This window comes from Trachemys scripta, chromosome 18 (genome assembly GCF_013100865.1).
Source record: "Trachemys scripta elegans isolate TJP31775 chromosome 18, CAS_Tse_1.0, whole genome shotgun sequence".
Classification (NCBI taxonomy): Eukaryota; Metazoa; Chordata; order Testudines; family Emydidae; genus Trachemys; species Trachemys scripta.
In genome coordinates this window covers 22,413,720-22,423,913 of record NC_048315.1, presented here as the reverse complement: position 1 = coordinate 22,423,913, position 10,194 = coordinate 22,413,720, and the positions used below count along the sequence as shown (strand labels likewise).

Below are 10,194 nucleotides of genomic sequence, written 5' to 3'. Positions count from 1 at the left end.
TTGCCACAACTTTTCTTTTGACCTGTATCCCCCCCCTCTCTTTCAGGTCCCCACTCAGCCTGACCGAGTGCACCCCCCCCCCATAGCATTTGGCCTATTTAGGATCCTGGCCCATATTTGGCTCAATCTCACCCTCAGTGTGTTTACCCTTCTTTTGTCCCTTAGTGGGCTTCTCACTCACCTTGCTGTTGCAATAGCACCATCTCTGTGGCCATGTTTCTATCCAGTAGCCCAAGACAGGTAGCCAACATAGGCACCTGGCAAGTGTATTTAGGAAGGAACTGCTCTGCCCAAACAATGACATTATTACCACCATCTCCTGAGATAGGGACCCCAATGTGCTAGGTGCTGCGCACACACGTCCCTGCCCTGAAGAGTTTTAGACAGGACAGACAGATGGTGAGGCAAAGGGGAGAGATTATCCCCACTTCTCAGACACAGAACTGAGGTGCAGTAATTAAGTGACCTGCCCAAGGTCTTGCGGGACGTTGGGGTCAGAGCCAGAAATTGGATCCAGATCTCCCAAGGTCTTTAGCCTCTAGAGCCTCAACCTCAAGGTCATCTGTTATCTCTAATACAGAACCAAAATGAGGTCTGCAAATCCCACAGAAAACCTAAGAGGGCACTCTGTGGTGCCCACTTGTTACTCAATTGGCTGACCACCTTCAGCCATTCACATCTAAGGGCTACATTGTGCCCCTGCCTTGCTGGCCATTCAATGGAGGAGGAAACAAGTTGCTCTGGATCCCAACTTCCTGGAAGTGTGTGCGCGCCCGCTTGGGGTGGGGGTGTCACTCAGCTGGCCACTCAACCTTATAGACAGAAGCAGCACTACTGCCTGGAGCACAACATATGAGGGTTCCTCTCTAACTGATTCTGATGAAACTGAACCTGGAATTTCGTTCCATTTCAATATCAAAAAGAGGCAGAGAGCAACTGGGTGGCATTTAGAGACTATAATCCAATCTCATACTTTCAGGGCTTCAGCTGGTCAGCCACAGGTGTCAGGAAGGAAGTTTTAGCACAACTGGCTAGATGTGTTAGAATATCAGGGTTGGAAGGGACCTCAGGAGGTCATCTAGTCCAACCCCCTGCTCAAAGCAGGACCAATTCCCAACTAAATCATCCAAGCCAGGGCTTTGTCAAGCAGGGTCTTAAAAAATCTCCAAGGAAGGAGACTCCACCACCTCCCTAGGTAACTCATTCCAGTGCTTCACCACCCTCCTAGTGAAATAGTGTTGTCTAATATCCAACCTAGCCCTCCCCCATTGCAACTTGAGACCATTGCTCCTTGTTCTGGGGTTTGTTTGTTTGTTGGCTTCCTCTGAAGCACCAGACACTGTCCGCAGCTGGGGACAGCACACCAGATGGGGTGGTGTAGTGCTTGGAGGTGGTACAAAGAATCCTTTTCCAAGATGCCTGACTAGTGTGTGTCTTGCTCACATGCTCGGGGTCTAACTGATTGCCAGGTGTGGTGTCAGGAAGGCATTTTCCCCAGATCAGATTGGCTGGGACCTTGGGGGTGGGGGTTCTCCTTCCACTGCAGCATGGACAGGGATGGTGTCCCTAGCCTCTGTTTGCCAGAAGCTGGGAATGGGTGATGGGATGGATCACTTGATGATTACCTGTTCTGTTCCTTCCCTCTGGGGTACCTGGCATTGGCCACCGTCAGAATACAGGATACTGGGCTAGATGGACCTTTGGTCTGACCCAATATGGCTGTTCTTGTGTTCATGGGGGTTTGGCTCATCTGGGCACATCTCTCTTAATCAAGTCCCTGCCATTGCAGACACCTCAGGCATTAGTGGCACCTCAGTGTCTCCTGGTCTCTGCCTGTGACACACAGTTTAATCTCCTGGGGACTGAAATGCTTTAGTCTAACTGAAGTCTTCGGGCTTAACATAGGGGGATCAGGTGAACTGTAATAGCCTGTGATACACAGGAGGTCACACTACATGATCTCATGGTTCCTTCTGGCCTTAAACTCTATGCAACTATGAAACTAGGAAAGAGGACTGCAATGATTAGAGAGTTGTGGGAACTGATTTATGAGATGGTCAAAAGATCAAAATGTGGATAGTATGACAAAGGTGGGGGGTATCTACAAGGATTGGAGGAGTCTAAACACAAAGGAGGGGTGTGATTAAATAAAGTGGAGGGGGGAAGAACTCCCTTTTATGGACACCCAGACAATCCGTTAGCCATAAAGTCCCTCTTGGTGGCTGCTTGCTTTACCTGTAAAGGGTTTAAAAAGTCCGCAGGTAAAGAAAAGGTAGTGGGCACCTGACCAAAAGAGCCAATGGGAAGGCTAAAACTTTTTAAAATGGAGGGGAAAAAGCTTTCCCTTTGTCTCTCCATTGTTCTCCCTAGGCTGCAGGGACAGAGCAGCAATCCTGTAAGCAGCTTTCAGCCCGGTATGATTATAAATCATCAGATCATACCTAGAACTACTTACCTGACACTCCAAATGTGTAAGTAGATCAAAATGTTTAGCTAGACGCGATCAGGTTTATTTCTGTTTATTTTTTAAGGCTTGTGGATCTCCTCTGTGCTAACCCCAGATGCTTTTTGTTTGCTTGTAACCTTTAAGCTGAACCCCCAAGAAAGCTATTTTGGGTGTTTAATTTTTCTAATTGCTTCTTTTAAGATCTAGCAAAAGGCCTAAGTTCCAGATGTAATTTTTTTCCTATTTTTTGTTTTTAATTAAATTTACCTTTCTTAAGAACAGGATTGGATTTTTGGTGTCTAAGAGGTTTGTGCATGTTTGATTAGCTGGTAACCACAGCTAACTTCCCTTTTTTTTTTTTTTTCTTTCTCATCTCTTCCTGGGGGAGGGGGGTAAAAGGGGCTTGAGGGTACCCCACAGGGACAAATTCCCAAGTGCTCCTTCCTGGGTTCAAAGGGTTTTTTTTTTTTTTTTTTGCATTTGGGTGGTGGCAGCATTTACCAAGCCAAGGGGTCAGAGAGAAGCTGTACCTTGAGTGTAATACAAGTCTGGATTGGCAAGTATTAATTTTCAGAATCCTTGCGGGCCCTCACCTTCTGCACGCGGAGTGCTAGAGTGGGGATTCAGCCTTGACAAGGGGGAAAGACTATCTAAGAAGAAATGAGGGTTGCATGAACCCAGGAGTGATATGGGGGGCGGGGGAGTTAAGGAAATGAAAATGTAAGAATATGTGGAATGTCTCCCTAAAGGTGGAGTAAATGAGGCTATGAAATTTCCCAAGATCCTGTATGAGGTAGAAACCCTAGCAGCTGAGACATTTAAAAATGGACTGGACAAAACACTACGAGCTGTTCTGCAGGGAAAGATCCAATTGATATGACAGTGACCTCTTACTCTGCTGTGCACTGTATTTCAGGGTTCCCCAGAAACTGTGACAGTATCCCCAAGAACAGCAGCAGCAGAGTCTGTCATCCAGACAGAAGGCCAGAGGTGAAAGTCAGCCAGTCCAGTCCGGCGTACCGGCAAGAGCCAGTACACCGTGCTGGACTGGACTGGCTTCTGCAGTGGTGATTTCAAGGGCCCAGGGCTCCAGCCACTGTGGGGAGCCCCGGGCCCTTTAAATCCCTGCCGAAGCTCCAGCAGCTGGGCTCCCATGGTGATTTAAAGGGCCCGGAGCTCTGTGGCAGCCAGAGTCTGAGCCCCAGGGCCTTTAAATCTTGAAAGGCCCCGCCTCTTCCAGTTGAGGCCACGCCCCCACTCAGGACTCCAGCATACTGGTAAATCCTCCAAGTTACTTTCACCCCTGCAGAAGGCTCTCACCCACTGGTGGTGTAGTGCAACATGGACACTGAAGGACAAGTCTGGACGGTTGTACAGAGAAATTCTTACAACACAGAACTTGAGTGGAATGATTCCTGAGCAAACTACAAGTATGGATTTGGTGATGTGCAAAGTGATTGGCTGGGGAATGAGTACATCTCTCTGCTCACAATCCAGAGAGCCTACAAAGTCCGCTTTGTAGTACAGGATGCATCCAACAATACTCACTATGCTGAATATGACACCTTCAGTGTTGATACTGAGTCACATGGCCATGCTTTGTGGCTGGGTAGGTCCACAGGAGCTGGAAAGGATTTAGTCACTCAGGAAGACAGAATGCATGTAACACGAAGTTTTCTACCTATGACAATGATCAGGACCTATCCAGTACCACAAACTGTGCAGAACATTATCAGGGAGGCTAGTGGCACAGCAAATGTTATGTCATGCTCAATGGGAAAGGCAAGAATGCTTCGTGGAGTGGAGTCTGTGTGGCTGGAGACTGCCGCTCTACCCTCATTCTTGTTAAATGGGTCTGCTGATCCTCCAGCAGGGGCTTGAACCCCGCTGGAGAGTCCATGATAGGAAAAATTATTTCACTAGAAGGGTGGTGAAGCACTGGAATGGGTTACCTAGGGAGGTGGTGGGGTCTCCTTCCTTAGAGATTTTTAAGGCCCGGCTTGACACAGCCCTGGCTGGGATGATTTAGTTGGGGCTGGTCCTGCTTTGAGCAGGGGGGTTGGACTAGATGACCTCCTGATGTCTCTTCCAACCCTAATCTTCTATGATTCATTCTCTCTCTCCCCCAGGAGATATCTTCACTGCAGAGTTAACTCAAGTGACTCAACCAGGTTTGAGCACCCAGGTCGGCCTACATCTGGTATGAGCAGCCTGACCCAAGTTACTGTGTCCTTGCTGGTGTTGAGCTCACCTGTGTGTGATGCTAGGACTTCTGGGGGCGCATCCCACAGTCCTTTGTGCTGCAGTGGGCTGAGCTGCTCTGTGATTCTTTCCCAATGAATTGTGGACAGCCAGACAGTTAGTTGTAAAATCCCTCTTGGTCTGTTCTCTGCTTGCTTTACCTGTAAAGGGTTAACAAGCCCACAGGTAAAAAGAGAAGGAATGGGCACCTGACCAAAAGAGCCAATGGGAAGGTAGAACTTTATAAAACTGGGGTGGGGGGGGGACTTTCCCTTTGTCTGTTCTCTGGGCTGCAGGGATGGAGCGGCAATGCTGTGTAAGGCTTGAACCAGGAATGAAAATTCATCTTAGAATCACAATCATAGAATCTCAGGGTTGGAAGGGACCTCAGGAGGTCATTTAGACCAACCCCCAACTAAATCATTCCAGCCAGGGCTTTGTCAAGCCTGACCTTAAAAACCTCTAAGGAAGGAGATTCTACCACCTCCCTAGGTAATCCATTCCAGTGCTTCACCACCCTCCTAGTAAAATTTTCCCTAATATCCAACCTCCCCCATATCTTCCATACCTAGAAGAAATTATTTGGATAGGGAATGTTTAGACGCAATCAGGTTTATTTGTGACTTGTGACTCTCCTCTGTGCTAACCTCAGATTGCTTGCTTGTAACCTTTAAGCTGAATCCTCCAAGAAAGCTAGTTTGGGTGCTTAATTTTTGGAATTGCTCTTTTAAAATCTAGCAAAAGCTTAAGTTCCAGATGTATTTTATTTTTTGTTTTGAATAAAATTTACCTTTTTAAAGAGCAGGATTGGATTTTTGGTGTCCTAAGAGGTTTGTGCACATGTTGTTTAATTGTTTTCTTTCTCAGCTCTTCCCCAGAGTGGGGTGAAAGGGCTTGAGGGTACCCCACACAGAGGAATTCCCAAGTGCTCCTTTCTGGGTCCAAGGGGGGGTGGGTGGGTGAGTGTGTGTGTGTGGGTGTTTTTTTGTTGGGGGGGGTCATGGCAGCATTTGCCAAGCCAAGGTCAGAAAAGCTATAACCTTGGGAGTGTAATACAAGCCTGGAGTGGCCAGTACTAACTTTTTAAAATCCTGGCGGGCCACCACTTCTGTCTTAAGGCATGTACCTCTGGGTGATCTGCCTTTAACGACAAGGCTTTAAGAATGCAATTTCCAATATATAGACATCTCTCCCTATTAGCCACACATGTTTCACATGATTATGGTGACAGACACACAGGCTTTCAGGAGAGACCTTACATGATGTATTTATATACTAGTTCACCAAAATACTAGACCCAGGGGATCCCTGTAACTCCTAAGCATCCCTCTGCCAGTTGGCATGAAGAGGCCCCTGGGTCACAACAGATGACAAGTTCCAGAATCAAAGACCCATCTGTGGACAACAGCCTGCCAGAAGTGCTCTCCTGTTTGAGCCAAGGAGGGTCCAGCATGAGCGTCTCTGCTGATCATGTGGGAGGAGAGTGTCATATAGATAACCAACTATCAGAGGGGTAGCTGTGTTAGTCTGGATCTGTAAAAAGCAACAAAGTCCTGGGGCACCTTATAGACATGCATCTGACAAAGTGGGTAGTCACCTACAAAAGCTTATGCTCCAATACATCTGTTAATCTATAAGGTGCCACAGGACTCTGTTGCTTTTCACATAGATAACCAGCTCCCAGGCCATGGAGCATTCTATAGTTAAACCCAACACTATAAACTTCACCGTGAAACCCCATCCCTGTGGGTCCCACTCCCCCAGCCTTGTGCTGACACGGCTGTGCTCACACAGTCCTAGCAGGCTACAATTTCACCTTTTGTACCTGACAAGTAAGCGCACTTCTGCTGCAGTGCACCTGCCAGTGGGGATCTTGCTTCTCCCTTAAATTCATCTCATTTCATCCTCCCCAGCTCAGACAGCTTAGGGTTGCCAACTCTGACTGAAGCTATTCTGGGAGATTCTTTGCGCCCCCCCCCCCCCAACATGACATAATGTCATTTTCTTAAAATCTCCCAGATTGTTTTAAATAGTCACCAACAGATCGAGGCCGATTCCAGGAGACTCCAGGCCGATCCTGGAGGGTTTGCAACCCTAAAACAGCTCCAAGCTCCCCTACACAGAGGTTTAAAAAAGCCCTAGAGCTCTTTATTTAACACTTTCCCTTTCCTTTGGCACTGTGATTTACTCTGTCTGTTATTTACAGGAGTAGAACACATCCTGTTTGTATTGTATTTGTTTGCATTGTGCTGGACAGTGCCTCAAACTGTTTTGATGGTGGCGGGACCAGGGGGAGGGCACTGGGAAACAGGGCCGGCTCTAGGCACCAGCAAACAAAGCACGTGCTTGGGGGGGCACATTTTCAAGGGTGGCATTCTGGCCTTTTGTTTTTTGTTTGTTTCTGGCAGCAAAAGCCTAGAGTTGGGGCCCTGGCAACAGCGCAGGGGGCACCCTGGGGCCGCTGCAGTTTGCGCCGCGGCGGAGCAGCACGCACCTTGTGGCTAGGCCAGGCAGACTCTGAATGGGGGACACTCGGGCTGGGGGCCGCCCCGCGGGGCACATGGAGTCGCCTGCAGGTGCCGCAGGGCGGCTGTCCCCCAGCACTGCAGCCGGGGCTGGGCGAAGCAGCCTGAGCTGCCCAGGGGCTACAGCAGGATGGCCAGAAGCAGCAGTAGCAGCTGGGCCTAGAGGGCAGAGCGCTGCTGTGCGAGGCCCATGTCCCGGTCTCCGGGGCTCCACTCCCTCTGGGGCTACCCTGCCCCGGCTCCTCAGCCCCCTGCTGGGGCAGTCCCCCAGCTCTGCCCTCCCGGGTCTCGGACAGTTCTGGAAGTGGGAGCCCTGGCTGGAGGGACCCTGGGCTGAGGCTTGGCCTGGGAGCCCCGCTGCTTACCCCGACCCTGCCAGTGCTGGACCAGCTGGAGGTGAGGGGGGAGTGGATGGAATCAGCACTGGTGGGGGGGGGCCCCGGGGCGGGGGAGCCGGGGGGGGGGGTCCGGGGGGGGGGGGAAGAGAGAGCCCAGGGCTGGAGTGGGAGGCAGCCAAAAATTTTTTTTGCTTGTGGCAGCAAAAAACCTAGAGCCAGCCCTGCTGGGAAAGGGATAGTTCAGTGGTTTGAGCTTTGGCCTGCTAAACCCAGGGTTGTGAGTTCAGTCTTTGAGGGGGCCACTTAGCGATCTGGGGCAAAATCAGTACTTGGTGCTGCTAGTGAAGGCAGGGGCCTGGACTCAATGACCTTTCAGGGTCCCTTCCAACTCTGAGATAGGTCTCTCTCTCTCTAAACATATTGTGTTCTGCATAGAATGAAGAGCCACTTTAACAATCCATCTTAAAACTGATGGGCTGACAGGAACCTCTAAAACATAATTGTAGCCCCTAACCCTGAGGATGATGGAACCCCTATTCCTCCCTCCTCAGGGACTCTGACACCCCAACTCTCCTGGGTGCTGGGATCTTAGCAACTGCTGCCTGCCCCTAGAGGTCAGGCACCCAAACCAATAGCAGGCTCTAGGATCTGATTTCACAAGTAGGGTAAACCCAGGACCCCATAAAAGCAGCTGACAATTTATTCTCTGGTCAGCATAGGGGTAAACAGAAGATAACTATACAAGATCTCAATCCATCCCAGAGCAACAACTGAAAGCCCACAATGAAATCAATGTGATGAGGAAAAACCCCAGTCACCCCCAACGAACCCCTCAGGCCTGATCTGGCAGTGGGGCTGGAGCTCGAAATGGAGGGCTGCGATCCTCTTGGGCAGCCTATGGCTGTCACACCAGCTGGGTGGTGTCCCGGGCAGGATGAAGCCCCAGCCAGTTGCTGGTTCCTGGTGCAGAGGGCTGTGGGTGCAGCAGAATCTTGGGGCTTGGACTTTGGGTTGTGGAGCAGGGACCTCTGGGTTGGCCTCAAGCTCCATGACAGGGAAAGTCAGAATGTCTGTCTCCCCTCCAGTGCTTTCTACCTCATCACACAGCCGCTCAGACTGAGTCTCATAGGAGTAGGGTTGCCAGGCATCCAGTTTCGACCTGAACACCTGGTCGAAAAGGGACTCTGGTGGCTCCAGTCGGCACCGCCGACTGGGCCATTAAAAGTCTGGTCAGCGGCGCAGCAGGGGCCCGGGGTTAAGGTAGGTTCCCTGGCTCCATGCGGCTCCTGGAAGCGGCCAGCATGTCTCTGTGTCACCCTAGGTGCTGGGGCAGCCAGGAAGGCTCCGTGCGCTGCCCCTGCCCTGAGTGCCGGCTCTGCAGCTCCCATTGGCTGGGAACCGTGACCAATGGGAGCTGCAGGGGTGGCGCCTGTGGGCGCGAGGGCAGTGCGCGGAGACTCTCTGGCTGCCCATGCGCCTAGGGGCTGCAAGGACCTGACAGCCACTTCCTGGGAGCCGCAGTAAGTGCCGCCAGGACCCCACACCCCGAGCCCCCTCCCACACCCCTACCCCAACCCCCTGCCCCAACCCAGAGCCCCCTTCTGCACCTCAACCCCCTCATCCCCAGCTCCACCCCAGAGCCCACATCCTACCCCACACAGAGGGCTGGGCGCAGTGCCAAGGCAGGCCAATGTAAAGGGGGAGAAACACCACATCATGTACCCGAGCAGGAAGCTGCTGCCCCGGGAGCAGGGCTATGCGGCCATCGAGAAGCAGTGCCTGACCATGGAGTGGGCTCTTAAAAGGCTGCAGCTGGATCTATTTGGGCGGCGCGTCACTGTGTACACTGACCACTCGCCCTGCCCTGGCTGCACCAGATAAGAGGGGCCAATGCCAAGCTCCTGAGGTGGAGTCTGTCCTTCCAAGATTATGAAATGGAGGTGGTCCATGCAAATGTTATAGCTGATGCGTTGTCTCGGAGAGGGAGGCCTGAACTTCCCCAGGTCACTGGCTAAAGTGACCCCACTCAGTTCGGTCTCGAAGGGGGGAAAGATGTGACGAAGTGGGGATTTCCCCTTGTTATGTTGTGTGTGTCCTGCTGTTTTGTATGGATGCTGTGTGTGACTTTTGTGGAGGCCGCTCCAGCTGCCTGCATGAATGCTATGGCTGCCTCTTTGTAACCTCAAAAAGAACAGGAGTACTTGTGGCACCTTAGAGACTAACAAATTCTTTGTAACCTGAGACCCAGGGGAGGAATGTGACTCTGGCCCGGGAAGCGAGCCAAAGGCCGGAGGAGGAGCAACGGGCAAGGCAGGGGCCAGGCAGCTGGATGCTTGGCTGGCTTGGGGCTCAGGGGGAGGACCAGAGCCCTGGCTCTGGGCTCCCCTCCCCCCAAGATGGACTTGGCTGAAAGTCACTGATTTCTGTACTAACAAGTTCTGCCCTATGTTGTGTTCCTGTCGACTAATAAACCTTCTGTTTACTGGCTGGCTGAGAGTCACATCTGACTGCGGAGTTGGGGTGCAGGGTGCCCCGCCCGGGTGGACTTGCTACGGGAAGCGCATGCAGGGCCGGTGCAACCACTAGGCAAACTAGGCAGTGGCCAGGGCCGGCTCCAGGTTTTCTGACACCCCAAGCAACAACA

The 10,194-nt window shown here is 51.4% G+C and overlaps 1 pseudogene; it reads left to right on the top strand.

Annotated features, from left to right (window-relative positions):
• Positions 1 to 2,081: 2,081 nt before the first annotated feature.
• Positions 2,082 to 4,401, top strand: LOC117867686 (annotated as a pseudogene).
• Positions 4,402 to 10,194: the final 5,793 nt, after the last annotated feature.